The 13,863-nt window shown below is 55.6% G+C and overlaps 1 long non-coding RNA gene across 1 annotated transcript; it reads right to left on the bottom strand.

Annotated features, from left to right (window-relative positions):
• Positions 1-7,656: 7,656 nt before the first annotated feature.
• On the bottom strand, positions 7,657-13,079 carry LOC138069105 (uncharacterized). Its single transcript, XR_011143918.1, has 2 exons — positions 12,961-13,079; positions 7,657-11,300 (listed from the first exon to the last, which is right to left on the bottom strand). It is a non-coding gene; the product is annotated as an uncharacterized lncRNA (long non-coding RNA).
• Between the last annotated feature and the right edge of the window lie 784 nt (positions 13,080-13,863).

Here is a 13,863-nt window from a genome sequence, read left to right as displayed (position 1 = left end):
TGCACCGCCGCCGGGATGCTCGGGAGGTCCCCACCACTGTCTCCTCCTGCAGGGCGCAGGTGCCCAGCGGGGAGGGCACGGAAGGGTCGGGGGGCACAAAGGGATGGGCCGGGGGCGCGGGGAGCTCCACCCGGCCGCCGGCAGGCTGACGCGTGCGCACTGCGGCCGACCGATGCCCTGGGGGAGGGTATGGTACTACGGCCTGCGGGGTCGCGCACGCGCACTGAGGCCGACCAGCTCACTGCTGCCCTCGGGCGGTGACACCCCATTACTGCAGCCTGCAGCCGCTCAGCTCAGGCGTGCAGCAGCGCCGCTCTGCTCCCTGCTGCCCCCAAGTGACGACAAACCAGTACTGCAGCCCGGCGAGTAACCATGCACAATGCCCCACCGATGCTCAATGCTGCCCTCGGATGATGATACCCCAGTACTGCAGGCAGCCGAGGAACGCCTGCGTACTGGGGCCGATCTGCTCAGAGCTGCCCTCGGGCGATTAAATTCCAGTACGACAGCCAACCGGCTCCCGCATGCGTAGTGCGCCCCCCATCTTGTCCCTACTGCCCTCGGGTGACGACAAGCAAGTACTGCAGGCGGTGGGCGCGCATGCGCAGCGCTGCCGTACCGCTCGCTGCTGCCCTCGCGTGATCAGAAACCAGTACTGCAGTCAGACGTCAACCGTGCTCCCTGCTGCCCTCCGGTGACGACAGCCCAGTACTGCAGAGAGCGTGCGCACCGTGCTCACTGCTGCCCCCAGGTGACGACAAGACAGTACTGCAGCCCACCAGAGCTCTCTGCTGCCCTCTGGCGATGACACCCCAGTACTGCCGACAACGGGCGCACGCATGCGCAGTGAGTTCGCACAGCTCATTGCTGCCCCCAGGCGATAACATGCCAATACTGCACCCCAAGCGTGACACGCATGCGCAATGCGTTCACTATGCTCACTACTGCCCTCGCATGATTGCAAACAATACTGCAGCCAAATCTCAGCGCATGCGCCGGTTCGGCGCGATGCTCACTTCTGCCCCCCCCACCCCTTCCAGGACACAACGCAGTACTGCAGCGAGCCAGCGCACGCGTGCGCGGTGGCGCTACAATGCTCCCTGCTGCCACCGTTTCATCACTGCGCAGTACCGCAGCAAGCAGGCTCACGCATGCGCTATGGCGCCTCTTTGCTCGCTGCTGCCCTCCCTTGATCACAACTCGGTATTACAGCCAGACTGATCAGGCATGCGTAGTGGGCGCTCGTGCTCATTGCTGCCCTCGCTTGAGCACAGCCGAGTACTGCAGGTGATCGGCGCACGCATGCGCAGCGTCCTCATAGTGCTCCCTGCTGCCCTCGGCTGTCGGAAAGGCGGTGCTGTACTCTGCGGCGGGCGCGCATGCTCAGTGGGTCCGACGTGCTCATTGCTGTTCACGAATGTCGAAAAAGTGATACTGCGTCGACAGGTCGCGCATGTGCATTGTTCCCGTAGTGCTCACTGCTGGCCCCGAGTGTTTAATTAGGGGTACTGCAGTCATCGGGTGCGCGCATGCGCAATGTTTCCGCAATGCTAACTGCTGCCATCGCGTGTCGACAAAGCAGTACTGTACACAGAAGACGCGCGCTTGCGCAGTGCTTCCGCAGTGCTCACTGCTGCTCTCGAGTGTCGACAATTCGGTACTGCACCTGGCAGGAGGGCACATACGCAGTTCCTGCAGCTCTCGTTGCTGTCCTCGCTTGTGCACAAAGGAGTACGGCACCCCGCGGAGATGCGCACGCGCTGTGATCCCTCGGTACTCACTGCTACCCACCTTGTCGACAAAGTAGTGCTGTAACCTGAGGGGGGCGGGCATGCGTACTGGCTTACCCTTGCTCACTGCTGCCCTCAGGTGTAAAAAAAGGGGCGCTGCACGCCAAGGAGTTGCGCATGCGCCGTCCTTCCCCTATGTTCCCTTCTGCCCTCGGATGTCGAAATAGCGGAACTACAGCCAGTGGGGCCTGCGCATGCGCAATGTTTCCGCCCTGCTCACGGCTGCCCTCGGGTGTCGACAACGCAGTACTGGACTCCCTTGGTCTCTGCTGCCCTCGGGTGGCAGAAAAGCAGTACTGCACCCAGCGGGGGGGCCCGCATGCGCAGGGACTTCGCCGTGATCACTGCTGCCCTCGGGTGTCGATAAGCCAGTACTGCAGCAGCCACTACCCTCGCCCCCTTACAAAGAATACTGCAGCCAGCCGGCGCACACCTGCACACTGCCGGTCGCCGTGTTCGCCGCTGCTCTGCAGTGTTTCGGTAACGGGTAAGCGAAGGGGCCGTGCTCCTCGCCCCTTCCCCGTGCTCACAGACCCGCAGCGCAGAGTGCTTTTCCGTACTGGTGCTTCCTTCCTGTTGTCGCGGGGACGGGCAGTGCCGCCTCGGCGCTGCTCCGCGGTGCCCTCGCACCGGTGCAGCACCGGAGCCCGCTCGCTGATCCCCGCCGGGCTCTCGGGCACGGACCGAGCAGCCCCGGGGCGCCCGCCGCTGAGCGCGAGCCCCGCGGGGCCGCGGCGGGGGCGGCGGGCTGCAGCCCCGCGCCGGGAGCACGCGGGGGCGCCGTTCCCCGCCTGGCCCCCCTCCCGCTCCCCCCCTCGCCCCCTCCCCTTCCCTCCGTCCCTCCCACTCCCCTCCTGGCCCCTCCCCTCCCCTCCCCTCCCGCTCGGGGCGGAGCCGGCGCATGCGCGGTGCTCGAGAGCCGGGCCCCCGGCGCTGCCGCGCCCCGTTCTCGGGCGGCGCATGCGCGGCGGGCGGCGCATGCGCGGCGGCGGGGAGCAGCATGGCGGCGCGCGGGGACGGAGTTTTCGCTGGGGCGGCGGCGGGTGAGGGCGGAGGCCGCCCGGAGTCGGGGATCTGGGGGCCCCGGTGAGGTGAGCGCGTCTCTTCGGGTGGCCGCGGGCGTCGGGCGGTTCTTGCCCGCGGGGGCCGTCGCTGCGTGGAGGCGGAGGTGTGGGGCGAGGTTTGGGGAGGGGGCTCGGGCCTGGCGCCGGCAGCGCGGCCCAGGGTCTGCCGGGAGCGCGGGTTTGACCGTCCGTTTGCCGCGTGCCGCCCTCAGGGCCCCGGTTCCTCCCTGACGAGGCCGGGGCGGGCGCTCGCCCCTGCGGAGGCGGCCGGGAGGAGCGGCGAGTCAGGCGGGCCCCGGAGCGGCGCTGGGCGGACGGCTCCCGTCGCGGCAGGCCTGCCCGAGGGTGCTGGTAAGACGCCAGGAAGCTTAAAGCTACCGGACCAAACCGATTTAAGGTCACTTTGAGCCAGGTGCAGTTAGCGCAGCGCCGAGAACGTTTACTTGAGAGTTGTAGCTAGGGAAACGAGAAGGTGGACAGGGGAAAAATACGCCCAGGCACCCGCACCCTGAGGCCTCCCCCAGTCGCAGGCCCAGACTGTGGGCCCCAGCCAACCCGGGCACCAACTGACTGTAACCCCTGCTGAGCCTCGCTGAGCCCCGCGCCCTCCTGCACAGCTGCCCCACAGCTGTGGGGTTCCCCAGTCCAGTGTGTGTCGATGGGTCCTCCGTTGCCTCTTACATCTCCCCAGGCACGCGTATGCTGCACGGGGGTGTGGGTGTCTCCAGCAGTGGCACAGCAGCCTGATGCCTCTTGTCTGGAAGGTGGGGTCCTTCACAGCTCTTCTGGGCTCTTGGTGAGTTCCCTGCTGCCTCTTCTGGCATTCTGTACAAGCTCGTAGATCCTTCCTCCTCCTCCTCCAGTGGCTTCTCCTGCAAAGCTGACAGCCACATGCAGCACTGCTGTGCACTCAGTACGCATCTGGGGTGGCACCCCTGCCCTGAGGGCCCTGCAGATTCCCACCCTTCCTGCATCCAGCTCCCCCAAAAGCCAAGAAACCACCCACAGATCCTGTTCTAACACCCCTACAGACCCCAAAATGCCTCCAAACCCTGCCACAACATTGTCCCTGACTCCAGACTTTCCCCCTCCAAGCCCCATATAGTCCTAAAACCACTCCTAGACCCTGTCTCCACAGCAGTGAGGTGTCCTAATTAGAGGGTGTAATCTGTGTCCCCCTTGACTCAGTCCTGCTTTGGAGAAAAGAGAATTTGCAGCACTTCTTGGTGAAGAATGTTGGCAGGTGGGTGCACAGATGACAAACCGATTTTTCTCTCTCTTTTTCTGAGCCACCTCTCAGAACCCTCTGTGCCTGCAAGAGGACTTTCTAAATGCGGCTGGTCTAGGATAATTGTGCTCCGTGCAATGCTTAAGGAGAACATTAACATACAATTGCAGGCTAAGGAATAACCTAAACAAATAAAAGGCTCAGGAAAAGCCTAAGGGAACGCTGAAGGGCTATGGGAAGCCCCCAACCATACTGTAGAAAAAAGTGTGGGTCTTAGGCACGTCCTCAGAGAAGGAGAGATGTGTTACTCCAATCCATGGGACAATAAGGGGTGCTATTAATTACCACCTTTAATTACCAAAAGCGTTGTGAAAGGAGAAAGGGTTAGAGATGATGCATAGCAGATTATGGACTATATGTAAAGTTGAAACAACAATCTTCTCTTAAAATAGAAAAACGTTAGTCCTAAGTAATAGATGAATGTAGCTTTAAGTAACGTGAAGAGAAGTGGTTAAGTCAGTCACCCTGAAAACCTTGGAGAAGTGGTCAAAAATCTGGTACCCTCATGGCCTCATCAGTCTTTTGGGTTTGTTTGGCAGGGTGGCCCACTGAAGGGGGACACCTTGAAGAGAAGCAGCTAGACGTCATGATGCAGTTGTTCATTTTGGTCATCGCCTCTGAGGTAAGCGTCCAAGTACAGGAGGAATAATCTAGGAGATGTATCAAAAAGGTAACAGGTTTGAAACAGAGGCAGGCAAATTAAGTGCTGTCATTCTTCCATGTAGTTAAAGACTGAGAGAATTGTTGGTTAAGCACGTGTATACAAGGGTTTGAGAAAGGATATTGAACGGTACAATAATACTGAACCAGACTAAGGTTTCATGGAAGATGGCATAGGTGTGTACTAGGTGATGTGCCTGCCTGTCTAATAACCTAGCCCTAGTTGCTGTATGTTTTGTTACCAAACTGTTTACCCTGTAACGTATGATGCCAAGTGCTGTTATAGCACCTTTCCTTTAAGGAAAAGAAAAAAGAGAAAAAGAACATGGTAAAGAGAAAAAGAACATGCACAAATGTAAGCGTTTCATTGAAGGTAAAATGCAAGTTTATCTGTTTGTTACAGAGATGGAAGCAACGATAGCAAATGCTGACAAAGAGAAAAGATGGACAAGCATTTTTTTGTGATTAATACCTAATGGACTGGATGAAACAAGGAAGCAAAAATGGACCCTTAATATCACCAGAAACTGCTACAGAAGGAGGCGTTCCACCATGGGTAACTAAGGTAACTATTATAACAAATAACAAATCCCTGTTATTTCTGTCTTCCGGGGGCAGCACTGGGGACCAAGTAACCCATTCTTACCCTTTGGATATTGTTAACTGTGTCTGCCTCAGTTTTGCTTTGGTTGTTTCTGTTTGGTGTTGTTATCTGATATCCGTATACAAAAAGGAAAAGATATAATACTTGTTAGATTAATTGCTATGGCTGAAATTGAACAGACCAGGAAAACGTAAGCAAGCTGAAGTAATAAAATCAAATGGAACCAACTGAAAGCTGTCTCCATCTCCCAAGAAGAGAAATCCCATTCCTCCTGTTGAGGAAAGATCCCTAGGAATAGTCATCAGGATATCAGATCACCAACGTGTAACAGAAGATTATATGTATGCATCTGTATGTGTTACGAAAAGTATGCTGCATACATATATTTTTCTGTGTGTGACTTTATGTATCTCTGAAAGCTCATATTTTATGAGCTACAAGACAGCAACTTATTATCTTAGGGGAATGATAGTCAAGTGACCAAAGTTCCCGAAGAGGAAGTGAGAAACAGCAGTGTCTGAATTATAAAATTAAGAGGTGAATTTCAGGAAGGCTCAATTGGTGCAACCCCAGGTTAATGACATGGGAATTGTGTTTGGGAAAACAGGAAGACAGGTAGGTAGAGGAAATGTTAAAGCTTTGTGGAATTAAGTTTCCTTCTCATCAGTTCCAACTTAGGGCAATTGCAGGATTTAAATTCTTGTAGCAGTGTTAATGTAGCTTTACCGGTATCAGCAGACCATGGTGGGAATTACGGGAAAGGAGTCAGGAATGGAGCTGGAACAAGGAACGGGATGCTGCTTTCACTAAACTGAAAGAAGCAGCTGTGAAATCTCCATGTCCTCAAATTCCCAGGACAAGGCAAGCCTTTTTCAGTAAGGATTCCCACATCTACTGATTCCGTGGGAGGAGCACCATTAGAAAACAGTGGTAAGGGAAAGTGGGTGCCAGTAGCAGCATCCCTACATCCCCTCTGGGGCCAGAGCAAAAATTCTCTGGCTGTGAGAAAGACTGTTTAGCAGCAATCCGGGCTGTAACTATCTTTGAGACTTTTACCTTTGATGGCGTAGATACAGTCCAGTCTGCTCAATTCCCTCTAAACTAGCTAACGTCAGGGAAATGAATAGGCAGCAGAGTATCCTCTGTCTAAGTGGGACAGTGGGCACTGATCTTAACAAGGGGGGAGTTACAGTGCAAGTGTACCAAGAAGCAGATCATCTTCTGTGCATCTGAATTGAATGAGGGGTAGAGCGTGGTTGTGCCAAAAATGTGGACACAGAAGGCTTCTGAAAGATTAAGCTCTAGGAGCTACTTAGTCTAACTTCCCTTTCACAGCAACCCAAGTGTCCTCATGGCTTCCAAAAGGGGAGTTGGGGGAAGCGGTATTTGTGGCTTGCCTGTGCTCGTTTGCTTTGCTTGTGTGTATATTAGATCTGCTTTTGTGCATATAAACGGGTTTGTCTTATGATTTTCTGCAGAGCTCTGATTTTTTTTTTTTTTTTGCTTTGCTTTATACTTTCGGAGGATGATGGATTTTACCGTGCCTCCATCAACAAGTGCTGGCTGACAAAGTTATAATGTCCCAGCGGAGACTCTTAGGCAAGACGGAGGAGTTCAGACACGCAGCCTGCCAGAAGAACGTCACCTGGGAGGGGTTGCTAGCCTTGAGCTATAGGCGCTGATGCATATGGCTCATTCTGGCAGACACGGAGGGTTTTTCTTTGGTGGCAGAAATTTTAGCTTGACTGTACACCCTATAGCGGCAGTATTTTTGTGTTTATAAATTGTGTTAATCTTAGGTATTCAGAACATCGCGGATCGACTACATGCTGCCATGAAGAACTACAGGCTACGGCTCTCAGACCTTTGTAAGTTACAGCGTGTCAAGAGCGGCCAGGAGAATCCAAATGCCAGTGGAAAGATTCTCTGCGTGGTACTGCTGAAGAACTTCAGCTGTAGGAAGGTTGGCTGCATCCTCACTGGACTTGTGAGTAATAAGCCACAATTCATGGACCAGGAAAGGAGAAGGGGAATAGTCACAAGGTCTGTGTGAAGCCTCACCTGCCTGTTTGGAGCTTTATTTTTGTCTGTTTACCTGGAATAAACAGTGAGGCCTAAAATAAGAATTTTTGTCGCTAGATGAGTAACCTGTGACCCCACCTGTCTTTGCCTTGCTTTGCTGCTTAATGTAATAACAGTAACTTGGGACCCCAGAATAAAAACTGTTACAGTGCTTAAGGGAGGATCTGATTTGCCCAGGTTAGGGAGCCATAATTAAAGCTTTGGGGAAAAAAAAAGCTCTAAAACAAGAATCTCCCAGTGACCTTGTGGTTTGATTTATTTGCAGGATAACGTTCCGAGGGCCGGCAACTTGAAGAGGAGCAGCTCAACCCATTTTGTTGATTTTGGTGATGCTGTCTTAAGGAAGCATGTAAGTACAGGAGAGGTCTGGGAGAGTTTTCAAACAAGACAGGAAAGAGCAAGGAAGATTCGAGAGTGTGGAAAAACTAGGTGCTATGAGTACTGAAGTTGTTAAGGGCTGAGAGAATTTGGGGTTAAGCACATGCATATGAAGGTCTGAAAGGGGCTAATGCATGAGGAATAGTAAAATACCGTGACTGAACACAAGGTTCCTTCCCAGTCTGGGTCTGTGGGTGCACCCTCGGTCTTGCAGACACAGACACTCTGGAGGTGTAGGGATACAGGCAAGCAGGCCCACAAGTGGCCTCCACGTGCCTTTCGGTGTGGCTGCGGGTCCTCCGCACAGCAGTGCGCGGAGAGCTCTGCAGCTCAGTAGGTGAGTGGAACTGGAGCGTATTGAGGGCTGTTCCGGGCTGTCTGGATCCATCTGGTTCCACTCGCTGTCCCTCTGTCCAGCGCTCCATCTTTTTCTTTCTTTCCCCGTAGCTCTGTCCGATACCCCGTCCCTTTGTTTAGCTACTCAGTGCCCTGCCCAGTTCCCCATCCCTCTTGTACTCTTTGCATCCCTCTGTCGATATCTTCCTCCCTCTGACTGGCTCCCTATCGCTCTATCCAGCACTCCATCATCCTTTTCCCCTCTCTGTCCCACTACCTGCCCGCTGTTCCTCTGTCCAGCTCCCCATCCCTCTTCTGCTCTTGTCTGTCTCTTTGTACCTTTACAGCCTTCTGTCCCCCTCTCCAGCCTTCTCTTTCTATTTCTGTCCCTCTGTTCAGCTCCCCATCCATCTATTTGCCTCCCTATGCCTCTTTTCCCCTGTTCTATCTCATCTCTCTGTCTGACTTCCCCTCTCTCTTTTTTTCTCTCCACCTTTCTGGTTGGCTCTTCATCGTTCTCACTCTCTTCCCATTGCTCTGACTGGCTCCCTTTCCCTCTCTTCCAGTCCCCGTTCCTCTGTCTGGTTCTCCACCCTTCTCTTTTGCTTCCCGTCCCTCTGTCTGCTTCCCCTTCCCTCCTTTCCTCTCTTTATTCTTCTGTCCACTTCTACATCCTTCTTTTTCTCTCTTCTGCTCCCTGGTCCTCTGTCCAGCCCTCCACCTGTCTGGCCCTCTGTCCTCTCTTTCTCTTCCTTTGTTCAGGGCCCTGACCCTGGGGCCAGGTCTCTATCCTTCTCTTTCTTTTTCCATCCGTCAGCCAAGCTCTCTATCCCTCTTTTCTTCTGTTCTGCTCCCTGTCCCTCTGTCCAGCTGAAGGTTCATCATTCCTTTGTGTTTTGTCTGGTGTGGAAGGTGTCAAGAGGCAATTGGTGCTCAGCAGAGACAATCAGTAGCAACCAGAGGGTCCCATCAATCTGCCTGGTTCAGGTCATGTCAGATACCCCTGCAGCGACTCTGTGCAGAGGCATGGGGCTGCGGATGTGCAGTGGGGGAGCACTAATGGGCCAAAGATGCTGTGGGGGGATGTGGTAGACATTAGCATGTGGTAGAGATTAGCAGAGGCTCCGAGTACTCGGGTGTTAGGACAGGTGCAGGTAGGGCAGGGTGTGCTAGGGCAGTCTGGAGCTGCTGTTGTCCGTCTTACACGTCAGCGCAGTCTGCAGTTACTGTGTCTTGTCTGCCTGTGCGCAGACAGGGCTGCTGCGCGGTGCAGTTGGAGTCGTGATTGTGTCGCTGGCATTGAGCCCTGTTTTCTGACTTTATGCAAACTGTTGTCTTCCCTACATCAGCCTTACTCTGCTCCTCTTCCAGGAGCCTGTGCTCAGCTCTGCTTTCCAACACGCTGTCACGTCACAGGGATTTCCAGCACGGTCTGTCTGACTTGGGCCACGTGCTAGGCAGCCTGAGCAAGTGAAGCAAAATCCTTCTTCTGTCATTGTCCAGGCCAGAGTCAGTTTCCCATCAGCTCAGTCTCTCCAGGGTTTGGAGCTTTTGGAGGCCTTAGTTTTTATCCTGCCTTGGCTGGACAGTGCTTTCTGAGAGTGTCTGTCAGCGGCACAGTTTCCCTGAGGAGGACCATCTACCGAAGGCTGGAGGTGACCGAGTGCCTGAGCGAGCCTGACTGTATGTGAGGGCTGCCGTGACATCCTTGCGATAAAACGGAGCCTGAGAGAGTGACTGGAGCAGTGTAGAGGGTCAGTCATAATTGTGGGAACAGTTACGGGCCTTGGACAAGGGAGTAGTTCTAGGAGGGCTGTGCAGTTGCCTGGCCTCTCAGTAACTGTTCTGGCTTCTTTGCAGGTGCTGAAGCATAGTCTGGCAGTCGAAGGAGCGGTGTCACAGCTGGGAGCTCTGCGGAGATCTGTGGCTGGCCATGAAGGTCGAGCTCTGACTTGCAGCGTGGACGCAGCTAAGTCTTGGGGCTGCACTGTGTGTGTGCAGGGCTGGGAGGTGGAAGGTGGTTGTCCCCTAGGTGGTTGCTGGAGTCACTGGCTGTGGATGTTTGCCCATGGAGCTGAGGGGACCAAAAATATTAATTGTCTGTAATGGAGTTGAATAAGCGCTTGCAATGTTTCAGGTAGGTTCAGTGGAAGTGCAGCTTACTGCAGTCCTGTGGAGCGATTCTTGCATGTGCTCACATTTGAATGGTGGCTAAGACCAAGCTTATAAACAGCAACTGTAACGTGATTCTGATGCATATCTTCCTGTTCTGCTGTACTTCTAAATGAAGGGGAAACTTCTTAAGCTGTGGGCAAAACTTGCAAGCTCATGTGTACTTTGGTGTTTCTTGCTTAAAGCTGAGGGTTTGGAGTTTTTCACTTGAGGTTTATTGTTTAGTTTGTTGTTGAGGGTCTGTCACTCAGGGGCTATGGTTTATTACTTTATTTAGTGGGGCTGTCTTTATCAGTCAGGGTTTACAGTTTGCTGACTTAGCGATCAGGGCGCAGGATTTAAAATCCAACCTCATCCGTAAATTTTAAAGCAACCACTTGGGTTCCAAGATTTGCAGTTTGTCACTTAGGGTTCAGGGCTTACGCCTTACTGATAAATGACAAGGGCTGAATCCTTAGATAATAAACTGTAAGCCCCGAAGCCTAAGCAGCAGGCTGCAAACCCTTCTCTGGGGTTCCTAACCTTCCCCTGTTCCCAGCGTTCAGCTTTGCGCACTGACCTGAGGTCTGGATTTGATAAGGCGCAGGCCCATCGCACTGAGAGTGGTGATGTGACAGGTGAGGTGAGAGCTGTGAAAGTGTCTTGCAGGGCTCTAGTCTGGGGTAGGGCAGTAGTGCAGACAGGCAGGATCAGAGATCAAAGATCCTCTCACCTGTCAGAGCTGAATCCTATCCCTGAAGGAAAAAGTAGAGGGGATAGGCTGTCAGCTACTCAGACGCCTGCCACCTCAAGGGCAGCAGCAGGAGCTGACCCTTCCCCAAAGGACCGACGAACGCTGGTGCAGAGATGACTCTTCAGGTGTCACAGGGTAAGGGGAAGCATGCTGGCACCGAGCTCCATGGCAAACTCCCTCCCAGGTGTTGCTTCTGTGCAGTAAAACAATAAACAGTTGCTTTATTCTTTGCACTTGTGTCTGTGGTTCCTGCCGTTGCTTTGCCTGAAGATGATGCCCAGGGGAGGAGGTTACACATTGTGTCTGGGATTGGGAGCTGGTCCCCACATCCTTTGTACTTGGGGGTCCCTGCGGTTCCCAGGGACCCCAGTGCTGTTCACAGGGCTCGGGGTAACTTCCCTTGCATTGCCTCGACCCTTGGGGCTCTTGGTGGAGTTTTCCATTATCCTGGGGGCAGCCAGGGCCCCCCCCAGGGCCATGTGAAGTCCCCAGACTGCCCTCAGATTTGCTTTCAGCACTCCGCAATGTCCCTCATGTGTCGGTGGCGGGGGCCTGTGTGCCTGGTGCTGGGAGACAGTTTTCCTGGGGAAAGGGGGAGCCTGCAGGCACCTTGCCGTCAGCTGCATTGAGCCCTGTGACATGCCTTGTGGCCACTTTAGTGTGCACAAAGGCCCTTCACTTGAATTTTGGTTTGCCCAAGAGCCCTGCATTTGCCCTTTGGTGGTCCTCAGGACAGCTCAATTCACGTTTTGGGTTGCTGGCAAGCCCTCTGTGTGCTTTTCCGCGTGCCCTGGGGCCCGATGTTTGTTTTGCAGCACACTGCAAAGTTCCTTGTCCAGGGATCCAGGACAAGGATCCCTGGAAAGATCCAGAGGATCTTTATCCCCTGTCCCAGAGTTTTCTGGGTGATTTTTGGTGTGCCCCAGGGTCCTGCCTTTGCCTTTTGGTGCCCCCAGAGTCACTCTGTTTGCTCTATCATCACCTGGTAATATTTTTTTTTTTAACTTCTATTGCACCCAGAGGTCTCGATTTGTTCTCTTGTGCCCTGAATACTCCCTTTTCCTCTCTGTACCCCCCAGGGCTCTCCCTTCAGCTTTTAGCGAGCACCTCTCAGGCACTGGGGTGCCTCTGCTGCCCTGGCAGCCCCAGCTGTCCCTGATGGGGCTGAGGGTAATTCCCTTCCCCTGGTTCCTGAGGGCTGCAGCTGTGGGCCCTGGGGCTGGAACAAGCCCCAGGTGGGGCTGGGGGCCACGGCAGGCATGCGCCGGGGCTGGGGCCGCAGTCGGGAGGAAGCTCGTGCAGGGGCCGGTCTGGGACAACGGAGCTGCCTCTGAGCACCGCCCGCCGGGACCGGCGCTGCGGCCGCACCGCGGAGGAGGTGAGCGGGGCCGGGGGGTGCGCGCGTCCCGGCAGACGGGAGCATCGTGGGCCAGCGGAAACTGCGCCGGGGATGGCGGTGCACCAGGGCGGTGGGGAAGAGCGGAGCACCGGGGCCACGGGGAGTGGTCAGGAAGGGGGTGCGCCAGGGCTGGGGGAGAGGTAGGAGGGGGGCCAGGGCTGTGATGGGGCGAGGAGGGGAGAGAAAAGGGGGGCGCCAGGGCGAGGGTGGAACGAGGAAGGGGTTGCACCGGGGCTGGAGGAGGAAAGAAAAGGGGCGTCGGGGCTGCAGTGGTTCGGGGGGAGGGAGGACGGGGGGGCGTCGGGGCTGGCGGGGTTGGTTTATTGCGCGGTGGGAGTGGCGCGGGGGGTCCTGGGTCAGACCGGGACCGTGTCGGGGGGGGCGGGGGAAGGAGAGATCCCAGAGGAAGGCCTGGGAGAGTCGCAGTGGGGGCAGGGGCAGTGTCGGAGCTGACCCGGGGCCGGTCCGGCGGCGTCGGGGGAATCTCGGGCCGGGGTTGGGGATCGCGGGGCCCCTCTCCGGGCTCGGCGGCGTCCGGGTGTCAGGGGGCGGGAGGGTGGTTGGGACGGGAAGGAACTGAATCGCCCGAGGGTCAAGCTTCACAGAGCGCTGAGGACCGCGGCATGCCGGGAGCAGTAGTCTTCCGGCATGGGGCTTCCGGGCGGCCATGTTGGTTCGCCGTGCATGCCGGGAGGAGTAGTCTTCCGGCACGGGGCTTCCGGGCGGCCATGTTGGTTCGCCGTGCATACTGGGAGCAGTAGTCTTCCGGCACGGGGCTTCCGGGAGGCCATGTTGGTTCGCTCTGCATACTGGGAGCAGTAGTCTTCCGGCACGGGACTTCCGGGAGGCCATGTTGTTTCGCTCTGCCTGCCGGGAGCAGTCGTCTTCCGGCAAGGGGCTTCCGGGCGGCCATGTTGTTTCACTCTGCATGCTGGGAGTAGTAAACTTCCGGCACTGAGCTTCCGGGCGGCCATGTTGCTTCGCTCTGCATGCCGGGAGGAGTAGTCTTCCAGCAGTAGCTTTCCCGGCGGCCATTTTAATCTGCAGGGCATGCTGGCAGGTGTTACCTTCCCCTGCTGGGCTTTTGGGAGACCATCTTGTGTCTCTCGAGGTGGCAGGAGGTGCAGCTGTCAGCGGGTTTCCCACCCGCTGGCCACGTTGTGTTCTGTGGCATACCAGGAGCTGTAGTTCCAGGTGTCTGTGCCTTCTCAGCCCTGCAGCATTGGCCCAGTGTCTCTGTTCCTCACTGGACATTTGCTGCTCCCAGGAGAGTGTCCATGGGTCACCGAGGCAGTGGAATTTCCCTGTCTTTCCCTGGTACAGGGCAGGAAGTATTTTCCATCTCTGGTGTGCCCAG

This window comes from Struthio camelus, chromosome 13 (assembly GCF_040807025.1).
Source record: "Struthio camelus isolate bStrCam1 chromosome 13, bStrCam1.hap1, whole genome shotgun sequence".
Classification (NCBI taxonomy): Eukaryota; Metazoa; Chordata; class Aves; order Struthioniformes; family Struthionidae; genus Struthio; species Struthio camelus.
Note: the sequence above shows the minus strand (reverse complement) of the source record. Positions and strands in the feature narration are given on the sequence as shown.